Below are 15,501 nucleotides of genomic sequence, written 5' to 3' on the forward strand. Positions count from 1 at the left end.
CTCGACCTCTGGATATTCCTCTATCATATCTGAGAACACTTCAATTTAAAGATAAATTGTTGCCTGCTGAGCCCAATGTCTCTCAGGATCATGCCACAGCTTTCTCCTAAAATGTCCCAAGCCTCTATGGCATCACATACAGTGCCCTGTAGTTCCTCTCAGCCTCCTGGAGGAGTTTATTTGCCTGCAGATTTTTCTGCACAGGTATCTTCTGCGGTATCTGTGGCATTATCTGCTTTTCCTATGCTGGGGAAATGCAAGAGGAAAATTAGACATTCAGATAGTAAGGTTTCTGTTTCACCTACTGCTATGCAGGTTGCCCTCCCTCATAAACCTGAGGAGGAGGATATGTCAGTATCCTTTGAGGGTGAAATCTCTGATTCGGACAGTATTATTCCTTCATCTGATACAGAAGAAGTAAACTTCAGATTTAAGCTTGAACACCTTTGTGTACTGTTAAAGGAGGTATTGGCTACTTTGGACGACTCCAAAGTCTAGTAAACTTAATATATACTATGATGTTCCTTCCTCTGTGGAAGTTTTTTCTGTCCCAGACCATGTGACAGAGATTATTTCACAGGAATGGGAGACGCCAGGGATTCCTTTCTCCCCGTCTCCCGTATTTAAAATGATGTTTCCTGGTGCTGACTCCATTAAAAATTCTTGGCGCACGGTGCCTAAAGTAGAAGGGGCTATTTATACTCTGGCTAAGAGAACTACGATCCCTATAGAGGATAGCTTCTCCTTTAAGGATCCCATGGACAAAAAGCTGGAAGCTTATTTGAAGATGTATGTTCATCAAGGTCTTTAATGGCAAACTGCAGTTTGTATTGCCACAGTAGCAAGTGCAGCATCTTATTGGTGCGACACCTTGTCTGAATCAAATTTAGTAGAGACTCCGTTGGAGGAAATACAAGATAGGATTAAGGCTCTCAAGCTAGCCAATTCCTTTATTTCTGATGCTAACATGCAAGTTATTAGACTGGGAGCCAAGATGTCTGGCTTCACTGTCCTAGCCCACAGGGCATTGTGGCTAAAATCTTGGTCAGCTGATGTTACCTATAAGTCCAAGCTTCTGGCGTTTTCTTACAAGAGTAGGACCTTGTTCGGACCTGGTCTGGCAAAAATAATTTCTGATATTATGGGTGGAAAAGGGTCTTTTCTACCACAAGACAAGAACAACAGACTCAAAGGACATCAAAGTAATTTCCGTTCCTTTCATAACTTCAAAGGTCAAATGTCTTCCTTTCGCTCTTCCAAGCAGGAGCAGTCTGAGTCTTCTTGGAAGCCCAATCAGTCTTGGAATAAGGGGAAGCAATCAAAGAAACCCTCAGTTGAGTCTTAAGTCAGCATGAAGGGTCGGCCCCCGGTCCGGGATTGGATCAAGTGGGGGGCAAACTTTCTCTGTTTTGTCAAGCGTGAAGACGAGATGTCCCAGATCCTTGGGCTGTGGACATAGTATCTCAGGGATACAAAATAGAATTCAAAACTTTCCTTCCCAGGGGCAGATTCCACCTCTCAAGATTATCTGCAGACCAGGTAAAAAGAGAGGCATTCTTGAACTACGTTCAGGACCTTTGCTCCTTGGGAGTGATTGTTCCAGTTCCAGTAAGGGAACAGGGTTTAGGATTCTATTCAAATCTGTTTGTGGTGCCCAAAAGAGAGGGAACGTTTCAACCCATTTGAGACCTAAAGTGCCTCAACAAGTTTCTCAGGGTACCGTCCTTCAAAATGGAAATCATTCATTCCATTCTTTCTTTCGTCCAACAGGGTCAGTTCATGACGACCATAGACCTGAAGGACGCGTATATTGATGTTCCCATCCACAGGGATTATCACAAATTCCTGAGATTCGCCTTTCTAGACAAACACTTTCAGTTTGTGGCTCTTCCGTTTGGCCTTGCCACAGCTCCCAGAATTTTCTCAAAGGTTCTAGGGGCTCTCTTGGCAGTGATCAGGTCTCAGGGAATTGTAGTGGCGCCCTACCTGGACGACATATTGGTTCAGGCGCCATCTTTTCAACAAGCAAACTCTCATACAGAGATATTGTTGTCTTTTCTATGTTCCCACTGTTGGAAAGTGAATGTGGAAAAGAGTTCCCTTGTTCCAGCTACAAGGGTGGTTTTCTTAGGGACTATAATAGATTCCCTAGCTATGAAAACATTTCTGACGGAGGTCAGAAAATCCAGAATTCTCTCCTCTTGCCTCTCTCTATAGTCTAGTGTTTGGCCATCAGTGGCTCGATGTATAAAGGTAATTGGTCTGATGGTCACTTCCATGGACATCATTCCCTTTGCTCGATTCTATTTGAGAGCTTTGCAATTATACATGCTTAGACAATGGAATGGAGACCATTCTGATCTGTCTCAGAGGATAGATCTAGACCAGTCGACAAGAGACTCTCTCCCATGGTGGCTTTCTCAGGACCATCTGTCTCAGGGCACATGCTTCCAGAGACCTTCCTGGGTGATTGTGATCACTGACGCCAGCCTGCTAGGCTGGGGAGCAGTCTTGGACTCATTAAAGGCGTAAGGACTATGGACTCAGAAGGACATTGCTCTCCCCATAAATTTGGAATTGAGAGCGATTTACAATGCTCTGATGGCTTGGCCTCAATTGTCCTTAGCCCAGTTTATCAGGTTTCAGTCGGACAACATCACTTCAGTGGCTTACATCAACCACCAGGGAGGAACTCTGAGTTCCTTAGCCATGAAGGAGGTGGCACGGATTATTCAGTGGGCGAAAGCTCACAATTGTTGTCTATCTGCCATCCACATTCCTGGAGGGGACAACTGGAAAGCGGATTTCCTTAACAGACACACATTTTATCCCGTGGAGTGGGCTCTCCATCCGGAGGTGTTCTCCAGGTTAACCCTCAAATAGGGGGTGCCAGAGTTGGATCTGATAGCGTTTCAGCAGAACGCCAAGCTTCCAAGGTACTGTTTTTTCCGTTTGGGCTCCTTCCACTAGTTATTGCTCGTATCAAACAGGAGAGAGCATTGGTAATTCTAATAGCTCCTGCATGGCCTCGCAGGATCTGGTATGCAGACCTAGTGAAGATGTCATCTCGGCCACCTTGGAGGTTGCCTCTGAAGAAGGACCTTCTAACTCAGGGTCCATTTCTCCAAATCCAAAGATGACTGCTTGGAGATTGAACGCTTAGTTCTGTCTAAGCGTGGATTTTCTGAGTCGGTCATTGAGACCATGATACAGGCTCGCAAGCCTGTTACTCGAAGAATTTACTATAAGGTATGGTGTAAATGCCTTTATTGGTGTGAATCTAAGGGCTACTCTTGGAGTAGGGTCAGGATTCCTAGAATTTTGTCTTTTCTCCAGGAAGGTCTGGAGAAAGAGTTGTTAGTCAGCTCTCTGAAATGTCATATTTCTGAATTATATATTTTGTTACACCACAAGGGTCTGGCGGATGTGCCAGATGTTCAAATCTTTTTGTCAGGCCCTGGTCAGAATCAGGCCTGTGTTTAAACCTGTTGCTCCTCCTTGGAGCCTTAATCTTGTTCTTAAAGTTTTGTAGCAGGCTCCGTTTGAGCCAATGCATTCCATAGATATTAAGTTACTATCTTGGAAGGTTTTGTTTCTTATTGCTATCTCTTCTGCTCAGAGAGTTTCGGAACTCTCGGCTTTGCAGTATGATTCGCCTTACCTTATCTTTCATGCGGATAGGCCGGTTCTTCGTACTAAATTGGTGTTTCTTTCTAAAGTGGTTTTGGATATAAATATTAATCAGGAAATTGTTGTTCCTTCTCTCTGTCCCAATCCTTCTTCTCATAAAGGATGTCTGTTGCACAACTTGGATGTTGTGCATGCTCTAAAATTCTACCTACAGGTGACTAAGGGTTTTCGCCAGTCTTCTGCCCTGTTTGTTTGATTCTCAGGAAAGCGTAAAGGTCAAAAGGCTACTGCTACTTCTCTTTCCCTCTGGTTGAGAAGTATAATTCATTTTGCTTATGAGACTGCTGGACAGCAGCCTCCTGAGAGAATTACAGCTCATTCCACTAGGGCTGTCTCCTCTTCTTGGGCTTTCAAAAATGAAGCTTCTGTGGAACAGATTTGCAAGGCTGCAACTTGGTCCTCTCTGCATACTTTTCCAAATTTTCCAAATTTGATACTTTTGCCTCGGCTGGGACCTTTTTTGGGAGAAAGGTTCTTCAAACGATGGTGCCTTCTGTTTAGGTCTGCCTGTCTTGTTCTCTCTCTCTGTTCATTCTGTGTCCTCTATCTTGGGTATTGGTTCCCACTAGTAATTGAATGATGTCATGGACTCTCCATTTCTTAGGAAAGAAAACAAAATGTATGCTTACCTGATAAAAAAAAATATTTCTAGGTATGGAGAGTCCACGACCCCACCCTTTATTAAGTCAGTTATTTTTGACTAAACCTCAGGCACCTCTACACCTTTGTGTTATTCCTTTTCCATTTTGCTTCAGTTGAATGACTAGGGATTATTGGTAGGGGAGTGACACTTAACAGCTTTTCTGTGGTGCTCTTTGCCTCCTGCTGCTGGCCAGGAGTGATATTCCCACTAGTAACTGAATAACGTTGTGGACTCCATATCCGGAAAGAAAGAAATTTATCAGGTTAGCGTTTTTTTGGCAATTTTATTACAAATAAACTTCATATACAAGATACATTGCAGTTTCATCCACTGAACATCTACATAATAAATATATATATCTAAAACGTATGCATTAAAGGGACAGTAAACCTAGCAAATAATGTTATATAATTCTGCACATTGAGATTTATAGAGCGATCAGGCACTGGTTTGGCTGTCTGCTATATGTGGATGGGTGTCTTACATGGTAAGTATATACTTTTATTATATAAGACACTCTCAGCTATGGATTGGGCACTTTTAAGTAAAGTTGTTATATATTGTTTGTATACATGCCTTGAGTCAGTAAAACAGTGCTCTTTTTTAGTGACTTTATTTGGTGACTAAATATTGTCAAGGTTGGTAGAGTCTGAAACATACAGGTTTTTTTTTTGGAGCTGGTAATTTATTTATAAACTAGGATGCCACGTATTATGTTAGACTTATGGAATGTTGATAATCACATTTTTATGCAGTATAACAGAAATATCCATAAGGCTTTATTTAAATATATTATTTTTTTTGTATATACAAACTAAATTCTTACCATTTTTTGTTCGTTTGGCCTTGCAACAAAAATGAATAGGTGTATTAGAAATTGGCGCGCATGTGATGACGCTACTTATGATGTCATCATTTTGCGCCGTTTTTTGGCACCAAAATTTGTTGTTATAAGCTCCGCCCCCAGCTCAATCAGTGCTCTCAGAAAATGCTTAGAGAGCTTTCATGCAGCATTATTTTATGAATCAATTTTTCTTTTTTATAAATATTTCGCTCTGTTTCCTATTCTTTCAAGCCTGTTATATATGTTATATATAGAAGCATGGATTTAGCATCAATTTATTTTTCCGTTTTTTGCAATTAAGTCTTAAACACAACCTGCCGTAGATGTTACCATAGGGTTTTAGCTGCCTGAACATGTTTCTGCAAAAAAGCTTAGTGTGTTTGTTGTTAAAAAGCTGATCTTCATTCTTCAGCTCAATTATGTGGCTCTTGTTTTGTCCATTTATTAATGCTGATAATACTTCTTTGAGTACAAAAACACCCACTGTTATTCCATCTTAGTCTAATGTACTAAGCATTCCACCAGAAATGAAATAATTTATTGCTGCAGCTATAGAGAAGGCAATGATGTTTATTCCACCTTCAAATAAACGTAAAAGGGTTTTTGCAACATTTTCCTAAACCTAGTGAATTAAGTTCTGACGTATCCTCTACTGATGGGGTTTTTCTCTGATTCAGAGGATGCCATGTCAGAGACAGATATAGACAAATCATCTTTTTTATTTTTAAGATGAAATATATTTGCTCTCTCTTAAAGGAAGTTTTGTTTACTTCTGGTATTTAGGAGTCTAAACCTCCTGATGATTAAGCTAGTAATCATTTAAATTCTGTATTTAAAACTACTGTTATTACTCCTGAAGTATTTCTATTCTAGACACTATCTCCAATTATGATTAAAGAATGGTCTAAATCTGGAACCTCTTTTAACCCTTCGAGGTTTAAGAAATTGTATCATTTACATGTAGCTAATTTAGAGCTTTTGGAAACAGTCTCTAAAATTGATGGGGCCATTTTAACTTTTGCCAAACAGTACATCTTTTAGATCTTTTTTGGTTCACAATTGGATTTTTTTTATTTACACTGTTACTGGGGGTAAGGGAGTTTTTTCTGCCCCAGGACAAGAACTCTAAGGGTAAATTTAAAACTCCCAATCGTTTTCTTTCTTTTTGTCAGAATGGAGAACAGAAAACTATTCCTTTCACTAAGGCCTCTGGCTCTAATTGGAGTCCATCTCCAAATTGGGATAAATCCAAGTCTTATAAGGAACCAATTCCTGTCCCTAATAATATATATTTTGGAAAACCCAGCAGGCATGTCTAATTACTGCGATTCATGTTCCAGGTGTAGACAATTGGGAAGCGGATTATCTCAGCCGTCAATTACTACATCCGGGGGAGTGCTCTCACCATTCAGATGTATTCTATCAGAATGTGCAGATGTGGGGTCTTCCAGACATAGATCTGATGGCCTCTCATCTAAACAAGAAGCTTCCCAGGTACCTCTCCAGGTACAGGGATCCTCAGACGGAAATTATGGATTCTCTAGCAGTTCCCTGGTTTTTCCAACCTGCTTATTTTTTTCCACCTCTTGTTCTTCTTCCAAGAGTGATCTCAAAGATCATAATAGAACAATTGAATGTGTTTCTGATAGCACCAGCATGGCCTCACAGATTATGGTATGCGGACCTTGTCCGAATGTCCAGTTGCCATTCTTGTTCACTTCCTCTAAGTCTAGAAGTTCAGTTTCAAGGTCCGTTTTTCCATCTGGATTTCAAATCTCTAACGGCTAGATTTAGAGTTTGGCGGCCAAAGGGGTGCGTTAGCTACGCGTTCTTTTTTCCCCCCCGCTCCTTTTAAATACCGCTGGTATTTAGAGTTCACAGAATGGCTGGGTTTTCAGTGCGTTAGGCTCCAAAAAGGGAGCGTAGAGCATAATTTAACGCCACTGCAACTCTAGATACCAGCGGTGCTTACGGACGCGGCCAGCTTCGTGCACGAAATCCCCATAGAAAACAATGGGGCATTTTGAGCTGAAAAAAAAACCTAACCCCTGCAAAAAAGCAGCGTTCAGCTCTTAACGCAGCCCCATTGTTTTCTATAGGGAAACACTTCCTACGTCTGCACCTAACACTCTAACATGTACCCCGAGTCTAAACACCCCTAACCTTACACTTATTAACCCCTAATCTGCCGCCCCCGCTATCGCTGACACCTGCATATTTTTTTTAACCCCTAATCTGCCGCTCCGTAAACCGCCGCTACCTACATTATCCCTATGTACCCCTAATCTGCTGCCCCTAACACCGCCGACCCCTATATTATATTTATTAACCCCTAATCTGCCCCCCACAACGTCGCCTCCACCTGCCTACACTTATTAACCCCTAATCTGCCGAGCGGACCACACTGCTACTATAATAAAGTTATTAACCCCTAATCCGCCTCACTCCCGCCTCAATAACCCTATAATAAATAGTATTAACCCCTAATCTGCCCTCCCTAACATCGCCGACACCTAACTTCAATTATTAACCCCTAATCTGCCGACTGAATCTCGCCGCTACTGTAATAAATGGATTAACCCCTAAAGCTAAGTCGAACCCTAACACTAACACCCCCCTAAGTTAAATATAATTTATATCTAACGAAATAAATTAACTCTTATTAAATAAATTATTCCTATTTAAAGCTAAATACTTACCTGTAAAATAAACCCTAATATAGCTACAATATAAATTATAATTATATTATAGCTATTTTAGGATTAATATTTATTTTACAGGCAACTTTGTATTTATTTTAACCAGGTACAATAGCTATTAAATAGTTAATAACTATTTAATAGCTAAAATAGTTAAAATAATTACAAAATTACCTGTAAAATAAATCCTAACCTAAGTTACAATTAAACCTAACACTACACTATCAATAAATTAATTAAATAAAATACCTACAATTATCTATAATTAAACCTAACACTACACTATCAATAAGTTAATTAAATAAAATACCTACAAATAAATACAATTAAATAAACTAACTAAAGTACAAAAAATAAAAAAGAACTAAATTACAAAAAATAAAAAAATATTTACAAACATTAGAAAAATATTACAACAATTTTAAACTAATTACACCTACTCTAAGCCCCCTAATAAAATAACAAATCCCCCCAAAATAAAAAAATGCCCTACCCTATTCTAAATTAAAAAAGTTCAAAGCTCTTTTACCTTACCAGCCCTGAAAAGGGCCATTTGTGGGGCATGCCCCAAAGAATTCAGCTCTTTTGCCTGTAAAAAAAACACATACAATACCCCCCCAACATTACAACCCACCACCCACATACCCCTAATCTAACCCAAACCCCCCTTAAATAAACCTAGCACTAAGCCCCTGAAGATCTCCCTACCTTGTCTTCACCTCACCGGGTCCCAATCTGTCCAGAAGAGGGTCCGAAGTCTTGATCCAAGCCCAAGCGGGGGGCTGAAGAGTGACGTCCATCCTCGGGCTGAAGTCTGGATCCAATCGGCGGCTGAAGAACTCCATCATCGGGCTGAAGTCGGAAGTCCATCATCGGGATGAAGTCTTCTATCAAGCCGCATCTTCAATCTTCTTTCTTCCGGAGCGGAGCCATCTTCTTCCAAGCCGACGCGGAACATCCTCTTCAACTGACGCCTACTCGCAGAATGACGGTTCCTTTAAATGACGTCATCCAAGATGGCGTCCCTCGAATTTCCGATTGGCTGATAGGATTCTATCAGCCAATCAGAATTAAGGTAGGAATATTCTGATTGGCTGATGGAATCAGCCAATCAGATTCAAGTTCAATCCGATTGGCTGATTGGATCAGCCAATCAGATTGAGCTTGCATTCTATTGGCTGTTCCGATCAGCCAATAGAATGCGAGCTCAATCTGATTGGCTGATTGGATCAGCCAATCGGATTGAACTTGAATCTGATTGGCTGATTCCATCAGCCAATCAGAATATTGCTACCTTAATTCTGATTGGCTGATAGAATCCTATCAGCCAATCGGAATTCGAGGGACGCCATCTTGGATGACGTCATTTAAAGGAACCGTCATTCGGCGAGTAGGCTTCGGTTGAAGAGGATGTTCCGCGTCGGCTTGGAAGAAGATGGCTCCGCTCCGCTCCGGAAGAAAGAAGATTGAAGATGCGGCTTGATAGAAGACTTCATCCCGATGATGGACTTCCGACTTCAGCCCGATGATGGAGTTCTTCAGCCGCCGCTTGGATCCAGACTTCAGCCCGAGGATGGACGTCACTCTTCAGCCCCCCGCTTGGGCTTGGATCAAGACTTCGGACCCTCTTCTGGACAGATCGGGACCCGGTGAGGTGAAGACAAGGTAGGGAGATCTTCAGGGGCTTAGTGTTAGGTTTATTTAAGGGGGGTTTGGGTTAGATTAGGGGTATGTGGGTGGTGGGTTGTAATGTTGGGGGGGGGTATTGTATGTGGTTTTTTTACAGGCAAAAGAGCTGAATTCTTTGGGGCATGCCCCGCAAATGGCCCTTTTCAGGGCTGGTAAGGTAAAAGAGCTTTGAACTTTTTTAATTTAGAATAGGGTAGGGCATTTTTTTATTTTGGGGGGCTTTGTTATTTTATTAGGGGGCTTAGAGTAGGTGTAATTAGTTTAATAAAAACTTTTTTATTTTTTGTACTTTAGTTAGTTTATTTCATTGTATTTATTTGTAGGTATTGTATTTAATTAATTTATTGATAGTGTAGTGTTAGGTTTAATTGTAGATAATTGTATGTATTTTATTTAATTAATTTATTGATAGTGTAGTGTTAGGTTTAATTATAGATAATTGTAGGTATTGTATTTAATTAATTTATTGATAGTGTAGTGTTAGGTTTAATTGTAACTTAGGTTAGGATTTATTTTACAGGTAATTTTGTAATTATTTTAACTAGGTAACTATTAAATAGTTATTAACTATTTAATAGCTATTGTACCTGGTTAAAATAAATACAAAGTTGCCTGTAAAATAAATATTAATCCTAAAATAGCTACAATATAATTATAATTTATATTGTACCTATATTAGGGTTTATTTTACAGGTAAGTATTTAGCTTTAAATAGGAATAATTTATTTAATAAGAGTTAATTTATTTCGTTAGAATAAAATTATATTTAATTTAGGAGGGTGTTAGGGTTAGGGTTAGAATTAGCTTTAGGGGTTAAAAAATTTATTAGAGTAGCGGTGAGCTCCGATCGGCAGATTAGGGGTTAATACTTGAAGTTAGGTGTCGGCGATGTTAGGGAGGGCAGATTAGGGGTTAATACTATTTATTATAGGGTTATTGAGGCGGGAGTGAAGCGGATTAGGGGTTAATAACTTTATTATAGTAGCGGTGCGGTCCTCTCGGCAGATTAGGGGTTAATAAGTGTAGGTAGGTAGCGGCGACGGTGAGGGGGGCAGATTAGGGGTTAATAAATATAATATAGGGGTCGGCGTTGTTAGGGGCAGCAGATTAGGGGTTCATAGGGATAACGTAGGTGGCAGCGGCGTGCGGTCGGCAGATTAGGGGTTAAAAAATTTTAATAGAGTGGCGGCGATGTGGGGGGACCTCGGTTTAGGGGTACATAGGTAGTTTATGGGTGTTAGTGTACTTTAGAGCACAGTAGTTAAGAGCTTTATAAACCGGCGTTAGCCCAGAAAGCTCTTAACTACTGACTTTTTTCTGCGGCTGGAGTTTTGTCGTTAGATTTCTAACGCTCACTTCAGACACGACTCTAAATACCGGCGTTAGAAAGATCCCATTGAAAAGATAGGATACGCAATTGACGTAAGGGGATCTGCGGTATGGAAAAGTCGCGGCTGGAAAGTGAGCTTTAGACCCTTTAATGACTGGCTCCAAATACCAGAGGGCGGTAAAAACCAGTGTTAGGAGCCTCTAACGCTGGTTTTGACAGCTACCGCCCAACTCTAAATCTAGGCCTAAATTTGGGGCCCATTCCTATATGCAGCCTCGCCCGCAAAAGCCGGCGACGCCAAATTTTGCGCTGGTTTGGTATCACATATACGGCGTAGCATACAACTTACACGCGTATATTTCTGCCTTCTCCCGTATTTTTTTCACCCATAGACTGACATACAAAACACGCGCAGTTTGGTATCCAATATACAGCGTAAGGACTTACACGCGCAGAATTCAGAAAATCTACTCCATTCTCATCTCGCCACAAATTGCAGGTGCAGCAACCCTTGCACTGACTTAGAAACCAACGTAACTCTCTGAAGGCCTAACAAATGCATGCTAAACAACATACATATCAGCAGCTTGATCACAAATAGTTAAACCTCTTCAAAGCATTTATTATTCCTGCCCCTGCAAGTGTGTCAAACCAGTCACAAACAGCACAACCTCACAACAGGAAGCCTTAAAAACCCGCCAATGCACATCCTCATTAGCCACCATGTTTTCCTGTTTTCCATAGAGAGGCAGCATCATGGGGCACAAGGGTGCATCATGGGGCACAAGGGGTGATGGAAGCCCTACAAGCCCCTGTTGTTCCGTCTATACATGCTGATTCTATAGTTGCTGCTGAGGTCCCTGGTCATGGTGCTGCCCCTGCTGCAGCTGGTCATAGAATTACATACTGCGGATTTCCACTGCATGTAAGTGAAACTAATACATCCCACCTCTTCCCTTAACCACCCTAATTACTGAAAATATCTAATTTGTTTAATTCATGTTTAGGTCACTATGATTTATTGACTATCATTAAGAAGAATGAAAATGGATGTTTATACCTTATGTTCACACCTTCTGTAAAAACATTATTACTTAGATATATATACCCATGTGCAGGGATAGGCAAGGTGTCCTTCACTAAAGGTCTTTACCTTAGAAAATGTCCGCCACAGCCTTGCCTTGTGCCTATACCTGCCCATGTGTCAATATCCATTGGATGTGAGAAACCTTGATTTGCATCTTATAAGTGAATATTACTATATGTACCCTTCATACACAACTATGTGATGTGGTTTATAGAACATGAATATGTCATAAACATGATGATATTACCTTTTTTGGGCCATTTCCACACAGGCCTTATTATATGTTTAAACAATATTAGTGTATTAAAACACCCCTCACATGGATGTGGATGACAATTATATGGTAAATAACAGAGGACAAGATTTATGGTGAACTATAAGAGTATTTTTTTTTAGGCTTCTTGGATGAGGGGGCTGAGGTGACTGCAGTGGATTTCCTGGTTCTTCTTGTTTAGGAAGATTCAGATGATTCTGCTGGAGTGTTGGCCACAGATGATAGGCTGGAGGCAGTGTCCTGCTGGTGTGTGAAGTGCTCAACAAACACACCCAAGAGTTGGTTTTGTTCCCGCCATATGTTGTCAATCTGCATCTGCATATCAGAAATAACTCTCATCATCTGCGACTGGTTTTGTACAATTGCATTTAATTATGCTGCCATGTCCCTCTGCAGCTCTATGGTTCGCAGGAGTAACCTCTGTTGGCTCCTGTGAAACCTGTGTTGGCCTTTTTGTCTGCTCTCGCAGCTTGTTATGAGCCTCCTCTGGAGTTAAATGTATTCCTCGCCCAGGGGAGAATACAGTGGATCTACAGGCTCTTGAGCAGCAGTGATTCTAGGTGCAGGTTCAGCTCTATCTTCTGGTGCATCATGGACAACTTCAGCTGCTGGGGCATCATGGACAACTTCAGCTGCTGGGGCATCATGGACAACTTCAGCTGCTGGGGCATCATGGACAACTTCAGCTGCTGGGGCATCATGGACAACTTCAGCTGCTGGTGCTTCAGGGACAACTTCAGCTGCTGGTGCATCATGGACAACTTCAGCTACATCTGCTTCATGGACAACTTCAGGTGCTGGTGCTTCAGGGACAACTTCAGCTATATGCTCATCTGAGGATGGTGGAGCTCTCCCAAAGGAAGCGGATGGTGGAGCTCTCCCAAGGGAAGCAGATGGTGGAGCTCTCAGGCTGGATTGGTAGTCCCATTGACGACTAGTGTGTGACCACTCAGCCTGTCCAGTTTGCATTTCTTGTGACATCCCCTGTGTGGAAAAGCCATGACTGGCCTGAAATTGTGTTGGGGGGGGGTAAAGACATGGACCCTTCGTGGCTGACTTGGCTCCCCCTCAAAGCCAAAAGGATATTCCTCAGGCCAGGTATCTTGCCAGGGGTCGTATGCCAATGGTGGTGGCATCACTTCTGGATCCTCAATGGAGGCAATCCAACCCTGCTCATGCCTGGGAGCATACTGTCCATGTTGCTGCCTGAAGACTGGTGGTGGAGGTGGCTGTATGGCTGTAACTGGTGGTGGAGGTGGCTGCATGCCTGTGACTGGTGGTGGAGGTGGCGGCAAGCCTGGTGACAGGAGGTTCTGTGGAGGAGTCAAATGATGATAGGGATTAGTACAGTCATATATATGTCCATGTGGGCATACAATATTCATTGATACATGCTAGGGACAATACTCATTCTCATGTCAAAATGTATAACATGCATGTGCACAATGTGATTTGTGATATGAGGGATTTTAATGTGCACAGTATACAGGTATGTGTTTCATACAATAGTTATGTGTACATGTCAGTGATGGAGAAAATGTGTTCTTTAAGTGACACTATGGTCGCACAATTTACTTTAGCCTGATGTAGGCACAGAACCTGCTTTCTGAGCTAAAAGTATTGTGATGGCTATAGTGTCCATTTACTGAAAACTCAACATGTGGCTTGTGGCCTGTGTTACTCTGAGACATGTTAGTATTGCACGATTCCACCTCATATCATGAATTGCATTGTGTTAAGTAGCATTAATGTGAAATATAATTGTAGATGTTTTTGTTAGTAGGCCAAATACCATGCTCCTCATTGTGTACATGAATGTGTGACATTAAAGGATGTTATATCTCAAATACATATAATACTGGTGTGTGGGATGTTATTCACCAGCATGAGGTGCTGTGGTTGCAGCCCCTGAGTCACGAGCCCCTGGAAGTCCACGGACTGCTGTGATACTCAGGGACCTGCGTATCATATCCTGCCAGGTGTTGTATTCGGTTTCCAGGGGTGGACCACCGCCTGTTCCCCTCTGGTGCATGGCTTCCTGCCCCATCTTCTTTTTCACCCGCCTCTTACAATCGTTCCACCTTTTTTAAAGTCCCTCGACAGTCCTCCTCTGCGGAGCCATACTGTTTACAGCATCCTCTACCGCCAACCATGCTGCCTTACGCCTTCGGGCAACGCCTTTGCCCTTCTTCTGGCCAAAGAGGGCACTGTGGTTGTCCATGATGGCCTGGACTAGCGCAACATTCTCATCGAATGAGAAGTTTGGGCATCTCATGCGCTCCTCCTCTATGGCCACCTGGCTTGCTCCCTGGGATGTCCCTGGTGTGGGTTCCTCCCTATCTTCTCCCTCCTCCCCACTTCTGTCCCCATGTGCACCCACTGTCCCTCTTCTAAGTGTGCCTGGTCTCTCGGCATCCCCCCTCCCATCATCCCTTCTAACTCTCCCTCTCCCCACTCCACTTACTCCCTGACGGGGACCCCGCTGCTCCTCCTGTCCGCTACAATACTCCTCTCCCTGCCACTCCTCTCCCCTCCGCCCTACCTCTCCCTACCATCCTCACACTACACATACTCACACTCCCAGTTCAATCACACACAATCGCAACCAAACACTCAGCCTATCACACTGTAAAATTGAAATAAAATGTGTGAGGTGTTAGAAAAAAAAGTGTTGTGTATTTTGTATATGTATGTATGCAATATGTGTGCAATATGTAAAAATAACTGTAAGTAAATGTACAAGCTTACCCAAACAAAAATCCGACTTAACTAACTATTATGCTGCGCCTCTCTCACTACTCTTACTAATCCTAAACTCACTGTAGTGTGCTGTAGCTCAACGAACCATCCAAACACACTGAAGAAAATGGCAGCTGCGCATGGGTTTATATATGACTTTTGAATAGCGTAATTACGTTGCGCATTTTTAGATCGAGTCACGGGTAATTTTTACGAGTCTTAGCCTAATTTGCATAAAACTACACTTTATTGAGACTTTACGTGGACAAAATACTGGCGTAAATACTTGCGATGACTAAAATGTGTTAATTAATCTATCTCTCCTCCTTGGAATCTAAGGCCTAGATTTAGAGTTCGGCGGTAGCCGTGAAAACCAGCGTTAGAGGCTCCTAACGCTGGTTTTAGGCTACCGCCGGTATTTGGAGTCAGTGATTAAAGGGTCTAACGCTCACTTTCCAGCCGCGACTTTTCCATACCGCAGATCCCCTTACGTCAATTGCGTATCC

This window comes from Bombina bombina, chromosome 5 (genome assembly GCF_027579735.1).
Source record: "Bombina bombina isolate aBomBom1 chromosome 5, aBomBom1.pri, whole genome shotgun sequence".
In the NCBI taxonomy this organism is placed as follows: domain Eukaryota; kingdom Metazoa; phylum Chordata; class Amphibia; order Anura; family Bombinatoridae; genus Bombina; species Bombina bombina.